This window comes from Rhea pennata, chromosome 7 (assembly GCF_028389875.1).
Source record: "Rhea pennata isolate bPtePen1 chromosome 7, bPtePen1.pri, whole genome shotgun sequence".
In the NCBI taxonomy this organism is placed as follows: Eukaryota; Metazoa; Chordata; class Aves; order Rheiformes; family Rheidae; genus Rhea; species Rhea pennata.
Genome location: NC_084669.1, coordinates 1,123,557 through 1,134,155, shown reverse-complemented (window position 1 = coordinate 1,134,155; position 10,599 = coordinate 1,123,557).

Below are 10,599 nucleotides of genomic sequence, written 5' to 3'. Positions count from 1 at the left end.
CCTCTCTAATTTTATTGTGTGTGCAAAGGAATTGGATCTGTAATGACACTGAATAACCTTAGTAAAGGCAATTCCCAAGAAGTTTTGAAATCAAATTATTGTACGAAATGTAGATAAACACAAGCTCAGGAAAATATATTGCTTACAATTATACTCAGAGACACACTGGGAAATGCAGATTTGAGCAATCTACAAAGTGACAGAAGTCAGATAAAGAGAAAATCACTTCTAAATATTTTAACGTTTGGGCTATTTTTTTAAACACAAAAATCACTTCATGTTAAACATTATTGTAAATGAACAGATAAACAGAAATATAATGACCAAAAAAAAGGAAAATTGTTGCTTCCTATGAAAAGCAGTAGTCCCTAAGTAGTCTGTCTTAAATACAATAGTTCATCTATAAAATACTGAAAATTAAAGCAAAATAGAAAATTGTATTTTGTTAGTCTTTGTTGCTGAAGATTTATTGTGGGGGTGGGACTGAAAGAGAATTTGAAGAGTTTGCAATTGTTTGTGTCTGTTCACCTTTGTAGTAGGAGGCATATGTCCTCTTCTATGTACAGCCTTGCAAATTAGTGAGATACATTTTTTCCAGGGTATGTAACATTGACAATATTACTTTTTTTTTTTTTTGAAAGGACCATAACTGTTTTTGAATATCCTTTTCTTTAAGGTGCAGGAGAAAGATCATTTCTTAGAACTTTATTTCCTATGTTGAAACCATACATTTCCATTCCTGTTTATTTGTCCTGCCTCATCTTAGGCTAACTTCATCCCTCAGAAGGTGTTACAGGCTATCCTAAATTGAACATCTGTTTCATTATTTAAAGCAAAAGTCAGAGTATTCTTATTCAGACCAGCAAAAGCTCCAATTAATAGATCAAAATCGTAACAGTAAATACAAAAAGATGCACTTGTATTTCAGTGCATCTGTGGGATTGGGACAAAGATAATCTTGCCACCTAAGGTGAAATACGGATCAGTCCAGTCACTGACAGCAATATCAATACCCTCCTGGCATAGCTAGAAGCCTCTACAAAAGATGTAGGCACATGGTGAGACGATGCTTCAACCACTCCTTCCATCCTCAGCAGTTGTTCTCAGGCAAGATACATGACGAGATATGAACATGGATCCTCATTTCTCTTTCAAAAATTAAATGGCAGATAGGTTCATCATGGGAGGGCAAGGGCACAGAGAAGCAGGTGTAGACAGAGACATCAGAGTTAGAACCCTAAAGGAGAAAAACCTCACTTGTCAGCATTAAGATTTACCAGATATAGGTTATGAAGCCAAGGATATATATATATACACATATTTTGCTCTTTCCCTTAATGTCTTCTGTAGACATGCCCCTTTTTAATCTGGAGCTGGCTAGCATCTCCATGTAGACCAGAGAAAGGATACTCAGCAAATAAGGTTGCTTTTAGGACTCACTTGAATACACAGGAGAGATGATAAGCAGCAAACCCAGAGAACATTCCATGAAGTTGCCTACACCCCACAAGGTGCCATTGTTCATGTTCATCTTCTTTTACTACCAGAAATACATACACATGTTATTTTCCACATGGAATATCCTTACCAGACTCTACCTACAGTTAAATGCCAGAATTTGTGTGGGGGTGTGTGTTATAACTTCTTACCACGATGCTTTCTCATTAAATGTTTTACTAATAATAGATGGGGAAGTTCGCATACGCAATGTATCTTCAGAAAGACCAAGCTTACACAGCTCGGTTAAAATCAGAGGACAGGACTTCATCTGATAGAAGCACATTCTGTGGCCTGGCTGAACACGCATGCACACAAACATCAACTGCTGTTTTGCTTTGGCTTCCTCTTCCTACACTTAGTGAAAATTAAATTATTGTTCCTTTCCTCTCTGGATGTGTGGAAATTGTTGGCTGTTATCCAGTCTAATTGTGTGACAGATTTATAGCAAGCCGATATGCAAGAGATTAAACGTGGTTGAAAATTAGTGCTTTCATTCTACAGCCTGGTAGGTGATGAGATAGCTGCAGAAGCGACAAGCTTGATTACTTTTAAAACCCAGGCTATTTACACTGCTCTTGTTCTGCTTTTCCTGGCTGATCCATTGAGTGGCAGTGGTGCTGAGTTCTGCCCGAGAAACTAGAGATGAAAAAAAAGCACCTAATAACAGCACTCAGAAAACAAATGCCATTACTGAGGAAAAGTCCACCTAGCCTTTGAAAGGAAAAGACAAACAAACTCCTACAACCTGCGCAGAGTATTGAGAGCATTGGGGCGACAAGCTTGGCACACTGACTGGCTCTGAAGCTCTACTCTATGAAGTGAAGAGGTTCAGCAATACTTTTCATATTTTAGACTCACTTTCCCTGCTAGTATTCACAAATCTTGTCCCATCCTCATCTTCAGAGTATGGAGCATCTTCCAAGACAGTATTAACCAATATATATAATGCCACCAAAATGTCTGCAGTACATTGCTTAGTTTTGGTAGCATGTGAGCATGCATCTGCCTAGTACACTGCCCAATCTTTGTATTTTCAATGAAGAGATGTCTTTGCATTTGAGAGAATGTTTCCCAGTTCCTTGTGGAGCTTATGCCAAAATTCATGATATTGGAGTGCCCCTGAAAATGATATTCTTCCTCTGCTGACAAGCTCGTTACACGTTTTCATGAACCAAAGGAACATTTACTGTCATCTTAAAGCCTGATGTGCCTGTATTGCTGAGAAGATGGTACGGTAACCCAGCTGTCATTTCAGCCCCAATCCCTTCCAGTCACTCCTGCTACAATACTAATTGACTCTGAAAGACTCTCTCCCAGTGCTCTGAGTTACAGAAAATTCATGACAGTGATGCTAGCTAGCCTGATATTTGGATTGCTTGGTCTAAAGAACAGAAGAGAGAGAAGGAAGCAGGGACATGGTAATAATCTATAAATATGCAAAAGGACTGCTGACAAGAAAAAAACATTAATCTGTTTTTCATGCTCCTGGTGGATAGAACAAGAAGCAATAGTCTGAAATTGTAGCAAGGAAAATCTAGTTTGGCTGTAGAAGGGATTTTCCAAAGGTTAGAAAGGGAAATAGGAATCCTAGGGGAGTCTCTGTCACTGCTGAGAAACAGGCTTGGCAGCCACCTTCGGGAGTGACCCACACGGGGTGCACTTTGCTACGAAGCTAGCAGACGACGCACATTATATACCAGCCTAGAATTTATAGCCAAACTAGAAACCTCTCGTGTCAGCAGAGCATTTCTCTTCTCACTTTTACATGACAAAAGGGAGCCCGTAGTAGAAGAAAAGAGAAGTATTTGGCATAACTTTTTGCAACTATTGTAATTTCAACTTGGAAGTGCCTTGCGGGGGGGAGGCATCTAAGATAGTTAATCAGCCTAATGTTTGGTCACACATTAGTACTTGAATACCCCAGAGAGTACTTTAGATATCCAAATAGCCAATTCAGCACTGAAGTCAGAGGATTAGACCCATCATCTTCATTTTTAAGTCTGAAAATGGGTCTACAGCATTCAAAAAGAGATCTCTTTCCTTAAGATCTAAACAACAGATCTAGAGTACAGAACTTGCTAATGAGGAAATTATTAACCACTTTTCTTTAGGCTGAACTTGCCATTTTATGAAATAAAGACAATATCAGGTAACGGCTGAACTTTCTAGTGGTAATGTGTCAAACTACTTTACAAAATAGATAACGTAACTATCTTTTAGAGCACAGTAGCCTTCCCTGGGGTAGGTTTAATTTGTTATAATAAGCAGGAAGCAAGCCGTGCTCTAGAAGGTCTGTGTGCTGGAAGGCGTTATGTAGAACCCCCTATATAGTGGTATATGCATAATCACGTATATGAACCTGTGCATGTGCACATGCATGTGCCTGGGGGAGCACGTGTCTCTTGGGAGCCACAAAGGTGCTGGCAACATGCTGAAGTCCCCTCCAGATGTTAGCACTGACCAGAATCTCCAGAGTTACCTGCTTTAGCAAATCTCTAATAAATAAATTTCTCCATGCTTCTTGTATGCCAAGCACAGCGAGTCCTAGGGAATGAGTTTTCTAGCTATCTTTGCAAATGCCTGCCTCTTGGGTTAAGCTAGTAATTATATACTGTGCAGAGGGGCTGGCATGAGAAGAGGGTCTCCTATCTGCCATCTTTGAGTATCCTGTACTGTGTGAGAAAGCAAGCATGAGCATAACCAGCTTTTTTTTTTTTTTTTTTTTTTTCCAAGTGCTGAAACACCTGATTCACTCACAGCAGTAGAGCAATCAGGAACCCCAACTTAGCTCTTATTTCTTCCCAAGCAGAGCTGTCAAAATACCCAGCCAAACAAATGACCCAGCTAGGTGATTATTCTGTTGAATTTTCTCATAACAACATAGACTAATAGTCTGTCTCTTGGGTTAATCCCTATCTGCTGCATTAGTCATTTGTTTCCAACAGTGGTAAATAGCAGATATTTCACAAACATATGAAATAAACCCTCTGTGCACCTAATTGTGCAATACTATACTATGAAGGAAAATGAGCTTCTGATTCCAGCTAGTCATGATCAGCTTATAGTCTGTGGCATAAGGATTGATTGTCCTTACATTTTTTTATTCTAGCTAGCAGAATCACAGATGCTATTTTTATTCTCATATGCAGCTCATCTAAAGCTTTGACAAATCCTGTTTCTTGGAAATGGCGGCTACCATAGTGTAGTCACTCTCTGCCTAAACAGAGGGATTAAACCCTGATGTCTAAAACTGGTAGGTTCTCCTATTATTTAACTGCTAATGCCTGGTGCCCGAGAATGAGTTATGCAGTTCATGTGAATGCCGGATGATGGAACAGATTCCATGGCTCTTCAGAGCATGAATCAGTCCCTTGCTGAACAAATTCCTCAAAGCAAACACATCAAGCCAAACAGAAAATCCTGAAATGAAATGACCTTCACTTCTGTTCCTGCAATATGAAATATCCAATCCCTGACTGTGCACTATTGCCTTTTGGTGCTGCAGAGCCCTACGAGCCATGATCTTTGAAGGTCGTATGACCCAGGACAATGCCATTCAACGGATGCATGCAGTGGAATTTGGACTTTTTAATGCATGATTTTCATTTTTTCTGGCTAAATATGGAATGCAATTATTACTCATCTCCTTCTATCTGTCTTCTTTCTTATATATGCCAAAGCAGGAATTTTCAAAGGAAAAATTGAGGAAAAGTTTAGAGAATACACTTCCATTAACACTTTCACATTTCCTAATTAGCCATTTACTCCCTTATCCCTCTGTCTTCAAATCTGCCTGTTTTCAGGTTTCTTAATGGCCACATCAAGAGATTATAGCAAATCTTAACCCAGCTGGGTGCTAGATAATCCAAATGGCAGTTTGGACAGTTATCAGAGAAACACATGTTTGCACAAGGATGATTAATTGGCAAGCTACAGTTAAACTATAAAATACAAATTTCCTTATCATTTTACTTCAATCAATTTATTTTCCAGTGATTTATATAAGATTTGAAAAGGCAGTTATTTTTATACAAAGATGGAGTTATTGATACCAGTGTTTCAAACTGATTATTTAGGAAGGGAAAACAGTGAGAGAAAACTACATTGCAGTTTCACTGTCAATTGAAAGCAGGAGCATGGAGGTGATGGGTAAACATCTCTAACCACGACTGCTAGGATAGCTAGACTTGTTTTCTAAAGCCAAAGTTCATTCTAATCATTTTGGATTCAGAAATCAGATAAGCCTTTTTTTCTTTAAGAACAGAACTATAGCATAGTCCAGAATAAAGCTCCACAGGATTTTGCGTACAGGAAGATGAATTTGTGTAGTTAAGAAAAGAAACAGAAGAGAGCTCAAACAAAGAATAATATTTAAAATGGTTTATTTATGGACGCATAAGAGATCAAGTTATTGGACACATTTTACTTAATGAATTAAAGAAAAAAAGAGCACAGTCATTGGAAGAATGATTTGCTTTCTGTGTAGTCAGACTGAATAATTTCAGTTAGCCATTCTCAGTTCCACCCCATAGTAGTAGAAACATAAAAGTACCTGTGTATCTACAGCTATCTACTTCTGAACATCCTTTGTCCCAGAGAGCAGATTCAAATCACTTGGCTGTAGACCTTTCTTTAAGCAAGTCCCCAAAGTTTCCATGCTACTCTGGGACTGACCAATTTGTAGATGCAACAACCCCCTTTCCCTCTACACCAAGGCAGATCAGATGAGGATGGCTAAAATCTATGCAGGAGGAATCCTCAATATGTATCTAGAATGTGTGCAATATAATCAGGGTAATACCATTACCCTCATACACCGTATGTCAATTTATGAAATTGAAAAGTGCATGTTAGCTGCTTTGGAAAACCATTAGATGAAGGGAAAGGAGCTGCTCCCTCATGTCAGCGAGGTGGTTGTGTTGTCAGGGAAGAGATATCAGGGAAGAACTTCCTTCCCACCACATATGTTCACCTCCCCTTAAATGCTGCGAAGGCTTAAGAGCACTGGTGATGCAAGTGTGTTGTGGGAAGACTCTAGCTACATTAGTTTGCCAAAAAATCCTCCGTCATGTCCTAACACTATTCCTTTGAAAACTGCCAATTCTCAATAAACTTATCTCAGAAAAACTACAATGAATCTTTGTATGGATGAGTGTTCATGTGGCCAGATATTGTTTGTAAGATAATTATGTTTTTAAATCATTTTCATATGCAGTTAATTGGAACATTAAAATTAGACTGATACAGAACTTCTTGCCTGGCCCTCCAGAATGTGTTTGTGCTGATCCATATGCTCAAGGAAGGTCTTAGGAGCTTTCCAGGCATAGCAGACCACATATAACATAAAAAGACTTTTTCTTGTCCCTTCCTCCCCCCCGCCTTCTCTCCTCATAACTTACTTATTGTCTAGAAAAATTCTATGGATTCTTAGAGGAAATATATTTCAGAAATGTTATGTTTCCAAATGAATCAGATTTGCAGCTTCTTAGTTCTCCAAAATATTGAGGTACATACTGGGCATCAACGGTTTGGAGAAAATGTTTCATTGCAGCTAGTACATCCCAAAAGAGAATCAGTAGGGGTATCTGTTTTTAACTTTCTGGGAGAAGAATGTTTTCATGATTTACATCCTTCAGCCATCACTGAAAGCTTAGAGATCTGGTCCTCTGCCCCACTATGTCTCTCTCATGCAGTTCAGGTATCCCCAGTGTGACACTCGCGTGGCTTGGAAGAAATGTTGAGCACTCTCAGAGGAGTCAAATCAATGACAGATCAATGTTCAGAAATTAACTGTTTCATGAGTTTCAGCAAAATACATACACAATAAGCTTGAAACATCTAGCCAAAAAGCAGTAGATGCCAAAACAGCAAAAACAACAGATGGTGCCATCTCCCATCTACCTACTACTCTCAAGAGGTGCTTTATGGAAAGTGAAATGAATGCTCTTGCAGAAAGCTTAGCAGTAGGTTATGAGTACAAAAGTCAAAAAAAGTACACAAGTCAAAATTTTTTTGGGTACCCACTAATAGCTAGTTTATGAATAAGAGATGAAAAGCGGTATTCAAATCTGCACATCCCATAGTACCAGCAGGGCAAGCTGGTACTATGCTGTAGTCCAGCAAAGCAGCCTGTCATATACTCGGCATCTTTCTTATTCACTCTCAAAAGCAAGTGGCATTTCCCCCAGAGGGATATAAAATCAGCCTATTCTTACTGCTATAGACCACTCAGCATTTTAACACTTTGTGGTTTCTGTGGAAGTTGGGAGATGTCTTCGTACCAGTACTTGCACTCTTAAACAAACATGTATGTTACTGATTATTCCCCAGTTTATAAAGGATCGGTTTTCTAGAAAAGACAGACACTCCATTAATTAACTCTTGAGACGAACAACAGGACAACCTCACAATTTAGCTGACAGTCACAAGGCACTTCCAGAAACCTACTTTATTCAATCTCAGTGATGAACTTTATTTATAAATATTTGCAAAACTGAAGGGTTGTTTTTGTTTTGTAACAGAGTCTGCAAATAGGAGCAACTCTGAAAACGCAGGTAGCACTAAAAACAACAAAAAAAAGTGAGTCAGCTTTCAAATTGGCTGGAAATGATCTGTAATAGTCATGCATCAGTTTGTCTTGTAGAAAGTCTTCAGAACTGCCCACAGGACGCAGTTTTGTTTCGGATCTGCTGTTTCCAGCATGTGTAGTGACTGCTGATCTTCAACGAGTGATTATGTCATTCATCAAACAAGGGCGAGGATTCTGGATGCCAACATGATGTCCCACAACGATGTTCTGGATACCAAGTGGGAGTGTTTGAAAGGTGCTGCACCCACCCACCACACTACTGTTGTACATCACATACACCAGATCAGTTGGTGAGTAGATAGTAACATTTCGTGCCAAGGACAGACTTTTCCTACGGCACCTAATTATCATCAGCCTACACACTGTTTTCACAAACAGTTTAGAACGGCTTATTGCAAAGACGGCATTATAAGACAGTTGGTATGCTGAACTAAGGTTATTTAAAATACATGGTGGGGGGGTGAATCGTGGGCACTTTGGTCGCCACAGAAGGTGAAAAAATCATTACTACCTCTACTTTTTACATATTTTTCCAAGCTACACATACATGTTTTAGCCTCTTAATTAGGTATTTTACCTCCTCCTGTTAACATGGTTACGTCAAAGCCTGCTACAAGTTTAAAACTTCATTTGATCAGCCAAGTAATTTCATTTTTTGAGCTTTATCCACTTTGCAGTAATTTTAACACACTGCTGTTACCTATTATTTCTCCTCCCAGATCATTGCTCTTAATATTTTTATTATTCTGGATTCAGTGATGAAGATAGCACACCAGACCACTTATCTCCAAAACCGTTCTGGGAACCAAATGTGGAAATATTGCTGTTAAATTACAGAAAAAGTGTACAAAGAACTAATTATTCTATTTAGAAACCTTCAGATTTAATTTCTCCAACATTATATCTCCTGATGCGTTTCTTCAGTCATTCAAGTTGTAATGGGTTCTGCTCCAGTCTCAAAAAACTATACCACCATGCTTTCCAGACATGTCTCCCAGAGTCTCTCCCTATTGCAGCTACCTTTGGTTACCATCTGATTACTCATTTCAAGGAGGATTTTACTTTCCAGTTATGACTTAGGCTATTTATTGCACCCCCTAGTGCAATCCTTCTTCATTGCGTCCCTCACCCACACCTCCACCAGCACGGCTACACAGTGCACCCTGCCTGCCTTTGCAGAACAGGGTTTGGAGCAAGGGACCTTGGCAGGGCACAGCCACATCCCCAGCTCCCAGCCCGCAGCTCCACGCTCCTCAGAGTGCAGCAGCCCAAGGTAGGCACAGAGGTGTTGCCTTAACTACTGCAGAGGTGCAGAAACACAGCAGCAGCAGACTGCAGCTTCCTCTGCTTTCAGCTGACAGCTAGGAGATGCTGGGGAGAATCCAGGATGCTTCACTCAACTCACACATTGGGCACAGATGTGCTTTAAAAAAAAAAATCATCTGCCTGATTCTGCTGTATTCACATCAGGCGCAGGCAGAAGATGGACTGATATTTCAAGGTGATTTTCCATCACAGAGTAGGATATACACTGTCTTTATTAGGCCTTTTCTTTTTTCCTCTGATTAAGAAGAAATGCCAAGTTTTGCTAAATATCAACAAGATTCAATGAGACAAGACTGGCCTTAATATAACAGTCCTTTTTCTGATTGTGCTGCATGAGCCTACTTTTATTATAGGCTTCTACCTATTAACCAGCCCTCCTCCCCACCCTGGATGCAACAGCAGCTAAAGGTCAATCATAGCACATTTCCTCATTATTATTTCATGAAAAAAAAAGACACCCACGTGTTCTATCTGGGAGTCAAGGGGAAAGCTGTGCTTTATCCACTGTCTCATGCTGCAGATGTCATTTCAGGTTACAGTTCAACACCAAACTAGCAATTCTTGATCAAGCTAAGCAAATGATAAAGGCTAACATTATATGCAGAGGAGCTGCTCATTAGGAATCACAAGCAGGTTCTTGAATGCTCAAGGAAGAGAGAGAATTATTGATCACATTTCATGGAAGTTGTGAATAACACTGAGCTACAGCTTTCAGCCTTTAAATTAGTGCAGGAGAAAGAAATGTAAGTAGTTATTTTCTTATTTAGTATGAAAAAAACTTGTTGCTCAGAAGGAACTAATGTGAAAACCTGTTGAAACTGTTCAGTTGGCTTGTAAAACAGCCAAACTTGATCATCAGACACCAAGATGCAACTGGTATCTCTGCCAGCTTCCTAAAAGCTCAGTGTGCATGGGCACAACTTCATGACCTTCAAGAGACTACGTACTCAACACAGTCCTAAGGGAAAGAGTGAGAAACTTTATGGCAAGTGATAGAATTGTTATTGGGTTTTCTGTTTGTTTTTTTTAATAGGTAAATTACTCTGAAAAGTATAAAGCTCAAAGTGTACATTTTTGCTTGCAGTTCCTTGCAGTGTCATATCCCATTGACTTCTGTAGCAAATATGAATAATTCCCATCACTCAAGATCAGTCACTAGAATCCTTTTTAATATTACAATATTT